Source organism: Larus michahellis, chromosome Z, assembly GCF_964199755.1.
Source record: "Larus michahellis chromosome Z, bLarMic1.1, whole genome shotgun sequence".
Lineage (NCBI taxonomy): Eukaryota > Metazoa > Chordata > Aves > Charadriiformes > Laridae > Larus > Larus michahellis.
Genome location: NC_133930.1, coordinates 14202877 through 14218072, shown reverse-complemented (window position 1 = coordinate 14218072; position 15196 = coordinate 14202877).

The following is a 15196-nucleotide window of genomic DNA, read 5'->3' as shown; positions in this document are numbered from 1 at the left end:
TACTATTGAAAAGATACTTGAAGAGAGTCAGGGGAATTTCCAAAGACCATCTTTGACTTTTTAGAGGAAAACTTTTGCTTTAAATGTTGGTAAAGTCAGTTTAAAATATTCAGTAATTACCTTTCAGTGCACCTTTCATGAGATTTTTTAAGTATATTGTCTTTTAAGAGGAACAAATACCGTAAATGGAAATTTATATACATTTATGCTAAACATATAATTTAAGAAGTTTGTTTATAGATGTTGTGGCTTTTAATTTTTTTTTTCCTGGAAAGCCATTTTAAGTGTACAGGAATTATTTTATGTACAACACACACACAAAATTGTTAGGTGAGAAATAAAATTAAGAGCAGCGTTACTTCCACAAAATCACAGTAATGGTGTTGCTAAAGTGTTTCCTAATTTAAGTGTGCTTCAAATAATGATGTATAATGTAGAGAAAAATAATCTTACAGTATAATGCAAATTTGCTCATGATTAATGTCAGTTTGAGATTGAACTGTATACCACAGAATCTTGATCTTAGTTATCTAGCTTAAGAAAGGAAGTAAACATCTAAATTAAGTTATTAATTGACTTTAAAAAGCAAGAATAAATGTTGACAGCTTGTGTTGCGAAGTTAGAAGCACATGTTGGATTTTCTTACACCTGGTGGCTTTAATATCTATCTCATTCTTATTTTTCACAGTGCAGTTTTCAAATACTTTCACCATTTTGCCTGGAGATGGGAACTGACCTCGTAACTGACCTTTGGCCTTTAGCAATCTGCATGTTTCATCTTTCTTTTTGGAGTATGGCATGCTCTCTGTGAAACCTCCCAGATAAGGACTTCATTCTGCCCTCTCTTCATATGAGTAGTAATGTTCCAATTGCCTCAATGGGAGGGGGGTCAGGCCCCAAACGAGGTGATCCAAAATTATGTTATCATTTAATGCTTTCATTTATAATGTAGTCTGTGAGAGATGAGGATAATCCTGTAAGAGAATTAGCTATTCAGTGAGACAAAATGAAAACAGACAAAAAGCAGTCTCACGGCTTAGCTTAACTTCAGCAGTGATACTTTTATTAGCTCTCAGTGAGCAGCAGACATTATTGAACAGTGCTTAGAAAAAAAGAACATTAAGAGCTTTTTGGCAACCTGTTCTGGTTCAAAATTTTCTTTCTGTCTTTTTTCCTCTCTCCTTCCTTTCCCAACATCCATTTCTTTTATTGATTTTAACTTTGATGGTGAAATAAGGAAACCATACTATATAAAGAGTACTACCTTTTATATTATAATAAACAGGTATTTTAGAGATCCCTGGATAGCAATAAATGAGTCATAGTTCATAGTAGAGAGTCAACCTGCAATACATGAAATTACAATTTACTGGAATTTCCTTTTTATATATATAATAGATTTAACAGATTTAGTATACAGTACTTAATACGAGGACTAGGACAAATTTAAAATGTTACTGGTTAAGTGCTTCTATCTAACTAAAGTTTCAGTAGTATTAGTTTCTAGGATGAGCAACTTTAAACATAAGAGTGACTAGAAACCCTGTAGACTTTAGATTGGATTGTCCAACACGAAGTGTGTAGAAAAGCATTGGTATGTTTTGTAGAGCAACACAGAGCAGCAGCCATTGGTATTACCACCAATTTCACACCGACAAAATTATTTCTACATGCTTCATTTTCATAAAAATTGACAAGGAATGACCTAATGCCTTGATGAGCCTGTCTGTGTTGTCATATTAGCCCAGCCCTCTAACTGTGCTTTGGGTCTCAGTTTCAGCCCTTCTTTGACAATGCACCAGGTGACTTGCAAAGCAGGGACGTGCAAGTATAGGGTAAGGACTGGCTTCAACTTGAACCTCGTCCTCACAAGCTGTGTGGGTTCAGCCAGCTGAAATCACGTGTCGTGGTAAACTCAAGCCCTGTTTGCTAGTGGCTAACAAAATCAGCCAGTAAATGTATTTTGCATGTCGGCAAAGTATCTGAGTGCCTTTGTAAAATAAGTAAAGGTATCAGAGTGGAAGCTGCTGTTCAAACATAAAGTATTGTTACTTTCATCTGAGTAGAGCTATCAAACAAAAACCCAGGGAAGTCAGTTGAAGGAAATGCACAAGTGGAAATGAAGCAACAAATTGTACAACCATTTCATTTCCCAGAGAGTAATAAATCCAGTATGAAAAGTGCATGGATCCCAGCTGAAATAAGCTTTTTAACATTCAAAGAAACCCAGTCCTCACATTAATAAATCAGCCTTATAAAATAATACTGTCTGAATCTTTGAACTTTTGGAGTTTTAGGTAGAAGCTCAGTGAAGCACTGTTGAAACCACAATGGCAAAACTGGAATAAAATTCTTGTGACTGAATATGTTTATTCATGGTAAATGGTATGTTGGTATGTCCCCAGTCTTCAGTTAAGTTGGACAAAATAAGAATGTATATGACTCCCTTGCAAGCTCCAATTCAGCTTAGAACTGTTATTACCATTATACCCTGTTGTACCAATGAAGAAACTGAGTCTCTGAGAAGTCAAATTTAATCCATACAAGTTAGCAAATGGTTGGCAGAGCTAAAACACAGGCTTGGGCTCCTGAGTATTTCCACAGGACTGTGGTATGTTTTTTTCCTGAGATACTTGGTTGGCTCTTGCTTTTTTGAGCACGCTAAAATGAGTATGATAAATTGAGGTTTGGTGTTTGTTTCTTTTCAAATCTGTTTATCATAGTGGGATTTGACAAATACCTCAGTTTTAGTCAGCCAACTGTGAAAAAAATATTTTATTTTTTATTAAGATCTGACGCAATGAAAGTTAACACATTGCTTTATTGAAGACAGTGGGAAGAGGTAGTGAGCTGTAATTTATATACTTGCATGTGCACTACATAGATCAAAAAAGACATAGGCTATGTTCTGTTAGCAAATTTGAAGATCAGCAGGACAAGATCTGTAGATCAATAGTTAGTATTCAGGACGAGACTTTTGCAGTGTACATGCCGCAGGAGTGTTACTTGGGATTAGTTCTGACCTTGCTTTGTGGCCCAAACACCCATTAGTGCTTGGATTATATGATCTCATTTTGTTTCTCCTAAAGGAATCCAGTTCTCCCTTCTAAGACGACTCTATGATATGAATCAAAGAATGTTCCTGTTGGTCACTTTTAGTAGGAAACTTCCTTTACTGGTTACGCTGAACTTGAGTTTACCTTTGATACATTGCAAGTTATTGGTCAAGCTCAGTTATCAGTAAAACTTATGTTGTAAAATGTTCTGTTGATGTTAAAGATTAAGTTATTATTATAAAATGCCACTATTCCATCACACTGATATTTCAAAAGCAAAGTGTTTTGCCTGAGATTAGGTGGAATGATTAGTATTAATGTCCAGTCTAATCAGCAGGTCTCAGATTTTCAGTGATCTGTTTCTACATTTCTATTTAGTGTCCCATTACAGTCTTAACATCACTCACTCAAAACAGCCAATAAATTCTGTTGGTCTTTTTTTTCCCTACATTTTGAGGTCTTGTGCCATGAGAATAATTGTGATTTTATGTTTTCAAGCTCTGTCAGTTGTCAGTCAGAAGTTTTACAATAAAAACGCGGCATTCCTTTTCAGCTCTGTGAAAATTCCCAGCAGAGAAACACGAACCTGTACTATCTCCATTCAGCATCACCGGCTGTCTGGGCCCTAACGCATACTTTATGTCTGACTGCAGCTGAATAGACAACCTTGTTTCCTTTCAACACAGGGTGTCAGATCACCCACTCACTCTTGGAAGAAGGGGGAAGGGAAATAAAGTTATACCAGCAGAGGATGTGGCTCATGACCTTTTCCCCTGACTGTCTTATCAAGAATGTGAATATCTGTATGTACAATGGAGCAGTTCTCACCGAAGAATAGGCAAGGTTGTCTAGGAGGGATGGGAGATAGGATGGGATTGTGTCATTGTAAGAAATCTAATGGGATTGCACTGATAGCCGACTGCAGTTCAGATCCAAACCGCTGTATAGTAAGTACAGCTTCACTGGCTTTCCCACAGCTACTGGCAACCACTTAAATGGGTGCTGAGGGACAAACAGGTTCATTTGAAAAGTTAATACAGCATTGTGGTGAGTCACAAAAGAGCGTGGCATTGGAGCCAGAAACCTGCTACCCTCTTTCTCTCAGGTTCCTCTCTGTTTCCTCTTCCTGATTTCTTTTTTTTTCAAATCTTTTCTCTGATCAGCTGTAAACGTCAGTAGCTTGTGAATCAACTGAGCTACTGTGAGTCCCCTGGAAGCTCTGTCTGGAAGTACGCGCTGTCACGGGTACTCTAAATCGTGACCTCCAATCCCTGCTGGTCACAGTAGCAACAGAGCAACCATCCCACACAGGTCCTATTTTGGGATAATAGCACCGTTGGTGGGTGTCCCACTGGCTGAACTGTTTTCTGCCTTTATTCCCTACCAGACTGGTTGTTGAAGAAGCCCCTTTCTTGGATCTTGTGGTGCTCTTTATACTGGATGTTCTTTACAGAGGGTACAGGCTTATCACAATACATGTGCTGGCCCGTACAACAAACATGGGCTCAGATTCCTTTTCCCTTTTCCATCGCTTTATTTTCTTGGCATGGTCTCCTTAAACAAAGTAAAGGCAGATAGGTAAGAATCAAGAGTAAAGAGTAATGCGCATTTCTGAATTAGAATCTGGTATTATCTGTGTAAAACACATTTCATGTAAAACATTGCTTTTTGTTTGACATCTTTGTCTGTAGTAATTTTTATAAAGAAACAATGGTTTATCAGCTGTTTAATACATCCTAGTGTGTTGTTAGCATAGCAAGTAAGATAAATACAAAGAAAAACACTCATTTGTATGAAGTTCATTTAAGGAAACCCATTCATTTGGATCAGTAAGGTAACGTGACTTTTTAAATACACATTTACTACTATGGAATCATAATTACTGCAATCAAGACACATAAAATCTTTTGTAAAAACAATTATAATTTAAAAGCACACAGCTCTAAGTTGCTGTTATAATAATGACTATAATAGCAACTGTTTAGCATTTGGACATTTTTTTGGCAGGATGGCTTTGCATTGTTTATTGTGAGAAAGAAACAGGCTCTGAGAAAACATGCAAATTTTCAGCAAGAGAAGAAGCAGCATCAGGTTTGGAAAACAGAATGGCAGAAAGTCTTCTTTGCTTCTGTCTTTCCAGTTCACATAGGGCCTAGACGATTTAAAGTCATTAGGTTCTTCTGGATGATGTCTGTTTAAGACCCCGCGGAAGATTTCAAAATGTCTGTGTTTCAGAGTAGCCCTGGCACCCAGGCACTGTGGCTGTGCAGTAGTCAGCATTTATTTTCTTGCTGTGTTTTTCATTCTGAAATTCCATTCTCTGTTGGGATCCAGGGCCCACAGAACTCATTGTTAATATGCAATTTACTTAAAATTTACTAAAAATAGGAACAGTCCTTTAACATTTGTTACGCATTGTTTTTTTCTTGAAACTTGGTCAAATGCCTGCCTTCAGATCTATAGAAACATTAAGCGTTAGATAGCAGAGTGAACAAGTATATTTCAAAGAAAATTTGAAATCTGTTCTGTTTGGAAGGACTAGATTCTTCACTTAGTATCTGAGAGGATCTTAATACTACTGTTGTACAAAAGAAATTCAGAAAATTGCAATTGAAAAATTAAGAAAAATAAAGAAACAAAAATGTGCTGAGTACACATTTTAAAACTGTCTTTTCTGTAAGAACACAAAATATTAATACAGTGTACATTATTTTTATTTAGATTTATTTGGTATACAATGAAAGCTCTTCTGACATACATTATAAATGCATCTGTACAAAGAACACAAACAGTAGTCTTTTCATTCCTCCCAGAAATTGTTAAAAGAAGAATGTAAATCAAATATTTCAGCCATAGTATAGTATCCTATCCTTCGTTTGTAGATTCACTATATAATACGTAACAGGTTTGCTTCTTCATGCAGTCACTCCCTCCACCCTTCTGCTCCCTTCTGAACTTCCACCCCAAGGGAGTGCTACCTTGCCCCCTTGTCCTCTTTTCCTTGGTAGAGGAACTATTCCTCATGTTTTTGCAGGTTCATTGCTGTCCTCCTCCCTTTGCTTCCGTTAAGACTATCTCCCTTTTTACTCCTTAGCCCACACCACTTTCCTTTGAGTCAGAGTAAAATGATTAAAGTTAGGTCTTGTTTTCATTTGAATCGGTGAATCCAAGTTTTGAGGGGAGTTCAGATCTTGACCCTATTTGGCTCTCAGTCACCTATTCCAAACCATCCCTTATTTTATGCTCCTTCTGTGTGCAGTCTGTAAACTCCTTTCTCTTTGTTCTCTCATGTTCTCTTTTCCCTGTAGGCTTTCTTGTCCTGCTATTTTATTCTTTTTCTTTATTTCATTCAGTTTCCTTTTTCACCTTTAGCCTTTCCCTGTGTTCTGCTTATACCAGCTCTCAGCTGGCTTGGGAAATGGGATTGAAGGTCTCACTCATACTGACATGTGTTCATGGAGGTGGCTGTATCTATCACAAATCTCTATCTGTGAGTGTCTCTATAGATCTGGATATGCGCTCATATAGCAGCATGCCGAGAACTGGTTAGTTAGAAATCTCTAAATAACTTAACAATGATAGGGGGTATGGACAGTGGAACAGATTTCTGTTTTCAGCTGCAAGGATGTCAACTCTTCCCCTCCAAACAGGGATGCCTCTTCCGCCTACAGACTGGATGCAAAAAGGATATTATTTTAATTAATTTGTTAAACCAAAGGGAATGTCGGAGCAAACAGCCAGATACCTTTCAAAACAAAAACCTTTAGGCCAAAATAGGGGGAAATAAGAGACAATGCATTTGAAGTGCTGCTTTATACAAGTCTTTCACATGGCTCCAAAAATGTCTGTATTTCTTCCAGTTATGTCTACCACCTAGTGTTAACTTCAAAATGGTGATGTATTGGGTGCTTTACTTAGCTACTCTGTGAATGGCTCCCATTCACCAGAAGTCCCAGCTCACTCCATATGCAGGCAAAACTCCCAGTGAAGACAATGGGAGTCCAGGTCTCCTGACTCACATTTTGCTCAGGCAAAACCCCCATTGTCCAGTGATTGCTTTGCTCAATGAGCAGTGATTCACAAGTGCTGAATAGGAACCCAGTCAACTGTGCTTTGATATTAATTTCCTGATGATTCATTAATGAATTCTGTAAAATCACTATCAAATTCTTTGTAGAATTAGCCAGGAATTTTGTTTAAGCCTAAACATTAAAAACACAACATTATGAGAATGTGTCGTCTTGGGGAAAGTATCCATAAAGCAGTATTTTTTCTGAGATCTGAATACTTCTTGAAAAGTATTTGCTGTTCTTGACTTCTTCTAAGGCCAGGAATATGAAAGCATTTAATTCTTTTATCGGGTTCCTGATAAGTTTTTAAAGAGAGAATTCCCGTGATTCAGTAACTCAAAATAGGAGAATAATATGAGAGATGAATGAAATGAGAAGATCCCGTTAAGCTGCTTTTGTCATGCTGTATTCAAACAGCTTAAAACAAGTTATGTGAACTTTGTATAATCACAAGCTATTAAAGTCTACAATGGTTCAGTAACAAATAAAACTCAGAATTCCCCTTTGCACACAAAACGCAGTTAGAACAGTTGAAATCTTGTTTAAATTGTAGGAATATTTTACTTTGATGGACCTGTGTGAATACCATGAAAACCAAATATGCTTTGCCTCAGATTAAATTTTTTTTATTTTGTATTTATTTCCCCCTTTTTATTAGTGATGTATGAACAGCTTCACTCTGTTTTCTCCTCTGATACCTGAAGGTTCTCTAAATGTAGTGCAAAAGTGCAAAACGCTACTAATTTCAGTTCCCACTACATCCGCTGATGTGAATGCTTGTGGAGGTTGTGCGTATTTAATTTTTATTGTGTGAACATTTTGAGCGGAGGCTGGTTTTCACACATTCGCAATGTACTATAAAATTATACTTTAAATAGATATGAAGCACAACCCTTAATATATTTCATTTGCATTACCAGAAACTCCAGGAACCATCTGTAACAACGAGACCGATCTTCCACAAGTGACTCACTGCTCTGTAAGATGTGGGAGCAGCGATCCACAAAGTGCAGCTCTCTGCCTACTGCAGAACTCGCCCTGCATTACAGTAAAAATTTAGATGTTTAGTACAAGCCCCTCAAAGCCTCAAAAGTGCCAGCGCAGCGTAGGAGTCACGAAGCAAGCCCATTGCTTATCTATCGGATTAATGTATTAGTGTGGAATTTATTAAATAGGAATCTTTAGGTGATCCTGGAAAGGCATTTAACCCAGTATTCTGGGGTGGAGATCTGCCAGGTATCAGGTTTCCATCCATTGTAGATTATGGTACAGCAGAGTGTAGCAAAATGAACGTAAATTTTCAGTTATTTTTTCATTATTTTTTATTTTCCTGTTTTGTTTATTTTTTTTAATAACAGACATTATAAACAATAGTAATAATATTTCACTAAGTTATTTTTAAATTTTAAAAAATGAAATTGCCATTTATGGCACTTTGGTATCTTTCACTCTTAGAAAAACAGCATGTAGCCTTCACAGCTATCTATAGTAAAGCTGTCTCTATAAAGCAGTCAAGTACATTTTGACATTGTAGAACATTTTTGAAGACAGAGTAACATTCAGTAGGTCTTAGGTCTCAGAATATATGTAATTAAATATTATTGCCACAAAAGGAGCCCAAATGGGAAAATGGGTTTTCTTTTGGTTGATATTTTGTAAAATAGAACTGCGGAAGTGCTATTTAAATCATAGTGAGCTGTGTGTTTCTTGGTGTTTTGTTTTTTCAGATTTGAACCTTAGAACCTGCAGCAGGTTACAGCAGTTTTAAGTTTAATAAAACAATGCCTTTTAGAGTAACTACTATAATAAAATGACTTTAGAGTAACTACTAAAAAGAAAACCAGTATAAAATTTCTGCATAAGCTGAGTAAAATCAAATAGTAAGATGAAATCTCAATCAATGGCAATTATATTCTATATATGATGCGACTTTTGTTCTTTACATGGAAAGTGTTGTATGAACAAACCACACAGGTGTAAATCTGTATGAATAATCATCTCAATCTGAAAATTCAATGTTATCCATATATGACACTATTTTGACAAGTTTCTAAACAAGAAGACACAAGACACATTCACCCAGGGGCCTAACTATTGAAACTATTTAAACTATTTGAATGTATATTATTCAATCCTTATATGGTATGAACTTTTCCTTTTTAAATGTAAAATGAGAGAAATTATGGTGAAATTATCTGCTGACTTCTACCACATGTTAAATTTAATTTGAGAGTTAGATGTTTTTTAAGTAATTTTTAAGCATAATGAAAAATAGCAGAAACTGTCCATTCTTCCTAGTATAGATGAATTCAACTTTTTACACTGTAGTGTTAAGATCCCTTCAAGATAAAAGCTTATGATTTTAGTATAATTCAGTATCTTTGACTGTGTTGAAAGCTAGATGTTATGAAAAGGTGTCACTGTGAAGGGTGCTGTGAAACTTCTGTTTAGTAGCTGATTTGTATTTTGTTCAGAAGATATTCTTGAATCTGAGATAACATGTTAAGGTACCCATCAATTGCTTTGGATATTTCTTAAGAAAAGATCTTTAAAAAAGACCATTACCCTCATGAATATTCTGTAGGTGGCCATTTGATCACATAATTTGCTAGGGACAGTCTGCAGAGGAGAAGACTATTCTGACATCCGTATTTGCCCTTGATGAGCCTGCAAAATTTGCAGTTTTGTATTAAGAGATATATGTGGCTTTTGAATGAATCCTTGACCAACAAGTAAGATTACCGGAATATAACCTGGGCTACAAAGTCATCTAAAAATTGTTTAGGAACTTTCCTATTTCAAAACTCCTTGCTGCTTTGTAACATGAACAAAATCACATAAAGATCCAACAAGCATCAGAGCCAGGTAAGAATAAAAGACAGGAGAGTGCAGCCGGGAGCTGGAAGGTGGGCAGAGTTGAGGGAAGATGACCCTTTGGAAGAGCCGTGCTCTTTGGTGGTCTCACCCATCATATGAAATTAACTGATATGGGATATGCAAATATTTCCAGGGAAGCAAAGGAGCATGTTGAAGCATATGTTGTGGTTACTGACATTCACAGCACTGGTTTTCCATTATTTATTCATTGTTTATTTGTATGTCAGTCCTTGACTACAATACTAAATGCTTTCATGTCAAAGACTTAGCCTTAACAGTTCTCAAATGTCATTCATGTAATTTTTGAAATGCCTTTCGAATGAACTTCATTTTAAAAGCAGCTTTGGTGTCGTGCGTAAAGCAAATTCAATATATCTTTCAGAAAGCTGTAAACAGTTGATTATATGTATAAGTCTATTAATTTCTTATTTAATATCCCTAGGTAGTACAGGTTTTTATCATTTGGTTTGAAATTACAATGCTCATAAATGACAAGTGCTGATTTTTTTTTGGTCATAGATAAGATAATGTCTGTGTTTGCTATGATAATAATAGAAAATTTTAATGTCATAGGTTTTGTTTTTGAAAAAGATGGTAATGAAGGAATAGTCATATTCTCCTTTATGAACGAACAGGAACTGCAGCCCAAAGCAATAGCTGAGGTGGAAGATTCCCATGAGAGGCTGTGTTGAACGGGCTGGCGCGTTATACACACGAGGCTGCAGGATTGACAGGCTGTAGTTGTTGATGCATGTGTTTGCCAAGAGCAGAGAGAGAGACAAAACACAACCAGCAGTGATGAGCACAATCCTCTTAGGCAGCTGAGAGTCAGAGCTTCTTTGGAAAATGGTTGTCGCTAGAAATGTATACTTTCCTGAACTTGGAAATTACCTATTAGCTCATATGCTTAATACTTAGTGAAACAGGATCTTGTGCACATTTTTGAAAATAAAGGGGTACCTGGCTATCATCTTTCTAGTCAACAATCTGCTTCTGCTTCTGAAACGGGATAAATGCTGAGGGCTTTATATCTTTACTTGCCCCTCTTTGCCATTATCAACAGATCAAATAGCTCTTGAGCGAGAGAAATACTCAGTGAAATCTGGATGCTGCCATAGAGTGAGTACAAATGTTGTGACTCTGCACCTTGGCTTGGATATTTAAATAAGCTACATGTGTTAATCTAAAAACTGTTCTTCTTATGCTAAGATCTTTAAGGTCTTTCAGTCTCTGCACAGAAATGTTAGTTCTATCACAGGGCAGAGAGAGTAGACACAGTTTTACTTGGAATTAATGAAAGCAGGCAGACCCGAGTAGTTTACATCGTGCCTACCTTGCTATCCTCATAATATCCTTCTCTTCCTGACTTGGATCACAAACAGCCTGGCCTTTCCTAAACAAACAAGCAAAAAGAGCCTCCCTCTTACCAGTAATGCTTTCTCCTTTTCTGACAGTATACGTAAGATAATTCCCCGGCTTTTTTCTGTACTCATACACGGGGAAGTCAGTACATGCAAACTGCACAACTGGTCAGCAAATATGCAAATAGAAAAGTTCTGGACTGATGGATTTGGGACAGAAAAGTCTTAAAAGGAATCCTCAAAGAATAAATGCATTAGGACCACCTTTACATACTATTTCTCTAGTTTTGCCGCCAGTATAGCTTATTCTGTTAAACTGACTTGATCGTGTCATCTGGAAAATGTTTTTACAGTATTTTGGGGCCATCAGTATAGTATTCTATAGCATATTTGAACAAGAGTCTTGCAGACAGGAAAACATTAACTTCCTTCTCCCTGTAAGTACTCTTGTATTTTCTCATTGCCAATTCTACTGAGATTCAAACAGGAAAGTTATTAGAAAAGTTTAATACTGCAATGTTTTTGCCATAGGTACCCTCAGAAAATTTTGGGGAAGACTGTTCCAAATAGCTGCAGCACTGTTTTTAAAACAGATGTTCCTCTGGGTTTAGAAGAGCTTCCTAGCCTCTCACTTCCAACATGTTAATCCATCACTGATTATATTACACACATGTGAAACTTGAGGGAAAAATCTCTCAGCTACCTTTTTGCAACCTCATTAACATAATTTTCTGTTTCCTCTTTATGCCTGCCTCTCCCTTTTGTTCACAAATGTAGTAATGAGTGAAATCTTCTTGGTATGAACATACAATGACTTTGTATCATTAAAGTGGTTTTGTTTTCCTAGTCTTCATTGTTTTCTTGATAAATCTGCACTTTGATCCTGAAGCTGCGTTACCCCTGGCACAGCTCTCGTTCCAGTGGCGCCTCTAGATTCTTTGTGAATGAAAAGTAAAAAGTAGAGTCTTCGAGCACATGAGAATGTGAGAGTTGTAATTCAGATGAAGTATAGAAATTTGCTGTTTTACTTTCAGAAAAATGTGCAGGCTCTGGGCAAACTCAGAGAAAAAAAATGACATTTCACTTAGGTTGCGGTAAGACCTATGAATTCCTTCCCAGGGCTACTGTGAAGAAATTTCATATAGAACTTAGATGTAAGCAAATTGAAAGAGGGAAACTGGATTGAAACATTTATCCAATTATCATCATTATGATGTCTTCTATGAAAATTCAAAAATGGAACAATCAAAACAACTTTAGAAAACTATTTTTTTTCCTCAGATCTGTTTCAAATTAAAGTTCTAATTAAATTATTACTGTGAAAAGAGACAATTCAAAGGGTTAACATTTCTTTTGTCACGGATGGTTTATGTGAAATTCTATTCCTACAGTATGCACCTTCTCCGTAACCTGCTCAACAGCAGGACACTGGTGACTGAAGAGCTGTGAGAGCTGTTGCCCTCAAACGCTGCATTGCAAGGGTACCCTTTGGATAGAATTTGCTGACAGTGATTTGAGGTATACTATAGTGAGAAAATAAAAACTGAAAAGGCTGTAGGAAAAACATAGACATTCTTATAGAATCATAGAATTGTTAGGGTTGGAAGGGACCTTAAAGATCATCCAGTTCCAACCCCCCCTGCCCTGGGCAGGGACACCTCCCACTAGATCAGGTTGCTCAGAGCCCCATCCAGCCTGGCCTTAAAAATTCCAGGGATGGGGTATCCACCACCTCTCTGGGCAACCTGTTCCAGTGCCTCACCACCCTCATGGTGAAGAACTTCTTCCTAACATCCAATCTGAATCAACCCATCTCTAGTTTTAATCCATTCCCTCTGACATCTGACATCCATTACCTGACATCCTAAAAAGTCCCTCACCAGCTTTCTTGTAGGCCCCCTTAAGATACTGGTAGGCCACTATAAGGTCTCCTCGGAGCCTTCTTTTCTCCAGACTGAACAACCCCAACTCTCAGTTTGTCTTTACAGGAGAGGTGCTCCAGCCCTTGGATCATCCCCATGGCCCTTCTCTGGACACATTCCAGCACGTCCATATCTCTCTTGTAGTAGGGGCTCCAGAACTGGACGCAGTACTCCAGGTGGGGTCTCATGAGAATGGAGTAGAGGGGGAGAATCACCTCCCTCGATCTGCTGGCCATGCTTCTCCTGAGGCAGCCCAGGATACGATTGGCTTTCTGGGCTGCAGGTGCACACTGACAGCTCATGTTGAGCCTCTCATCCACCAGCACACCCAAGTCCTTTTCTTCAGGGCTGCTCTCAAGCCAGTCACTGCCCAGCCTGTATCATTGCTTGGGATTGCCCTGACCCAGATGGAGGACCTTGCACTTGGTCTTGTTGAACTTCATGAGGTTGCCATGGGCCCACCTCTCCAGCCTGTCAAGGTCCCTCTGGATGGCATCACTTCCCTCCAGCGCGTCAGCCGCCCCACACAGCTTGGTGTCGTTGGCAAACTTGCTGAGGGTGCACTCTATTCCACTGTCCATGTCACTGACAAAGATGTTAAACAAGACCGGTCCCAGTACTGATCCCTGAGGGACTCCACTTGTCACTGGCCTCCACTTGGACATGGGCCCATTGACAGCCACTCTGTGGGTGCGGCTGTCAAGCCAATTCTTTATCCACTGAATTGTCCATCTGTCAAAGCCATATTTTATCAGCCTGGAGACCAGGATGTCATGCGGGACAGCGTCAAAGGCTTTGCTCAGGTCCTGGTAAATGATGTCAGTTGCTCTCCCCTTGTCTATTGATATTGTGACCTTCTCATAGAAGGCCACCAGCTTTGTCAGGCATGATTTGCCCTTGGTGAAGCCGTGTTGGTTGTACCCAGTCACCTCTTTGTTATTCTTCTGCCTCAGCAGTGCCTCCAGGAGGATCTGCTCCATAATCTCACCAGGCATGGAGGTGAGACTGACTGGCCTATAGTTCCCTGGTTCCTCCTTCTTTCCCTTTTTGAAAATGGGGATTATGTTTCCCCTTTTTCCAGTCAGTGGGGACCTCACCAGACTGCCATGACTTTTGGAATATAATAGAGAGCAGTTCAGCAACCTCATCCACCAGTTCCCTCAGTACCCATGTGTGTATCCCATCGGGTCCCATGGACTTCTTAAACTACTTTTCTCCATATATGATCTTTTTCAAGTTGCAAAGTGTTCTCATCAGCTGTTGTGCATTTAGAAATGCCTAATTTTGAAGGAGAATGGCAGCGGAACCCCTACAAAGATCTTTTTATTCAGAGCATATGCACTAGAATAATAAATACGGCATGTACTGCTGGCATGATAGCCTTGCTGCTTCTTATTTTTCATTCCATATTTTTGTTTACAAAGGTTGATATGTTGTCACAGTGGGAATCTTGTGTTTGCCCTCTAGCCATGTACAGTTCTGTGTGATACAGGCAGCCACACTGGGAGCTCCCTGGTACCATGCCAAAAACCTCAACCCTGCGATCAAAAGCAATATTTTCTTCATGGACAAGAGGTAGTTCAGTCTCTGCATGAGTTCAGTTTGGGCCTAGCATGATGAGCAGTTTAGAAAACACCTTTTGTATTTGCATGGTGATTTCATAACTCCACATGGACAGTGGAATCAAAACGCTGGCAGGGATTTGTGTTCCATGTACTATGGCTACCATACACTATGACTATTGTATCTACAATTTTTGCATGCTCAAATGAATGCGTGTATTGGGAGGTTTTGTTTCTGGTTACGAGGTCAGCTGGTATTAGGCTGCATGCAACTACAGGGGTCTGTGTGTGGTGCATAGTGAGCACAGATTCAGTGACTGTAAGGGATGGACTCATTGTGCTCGGGCT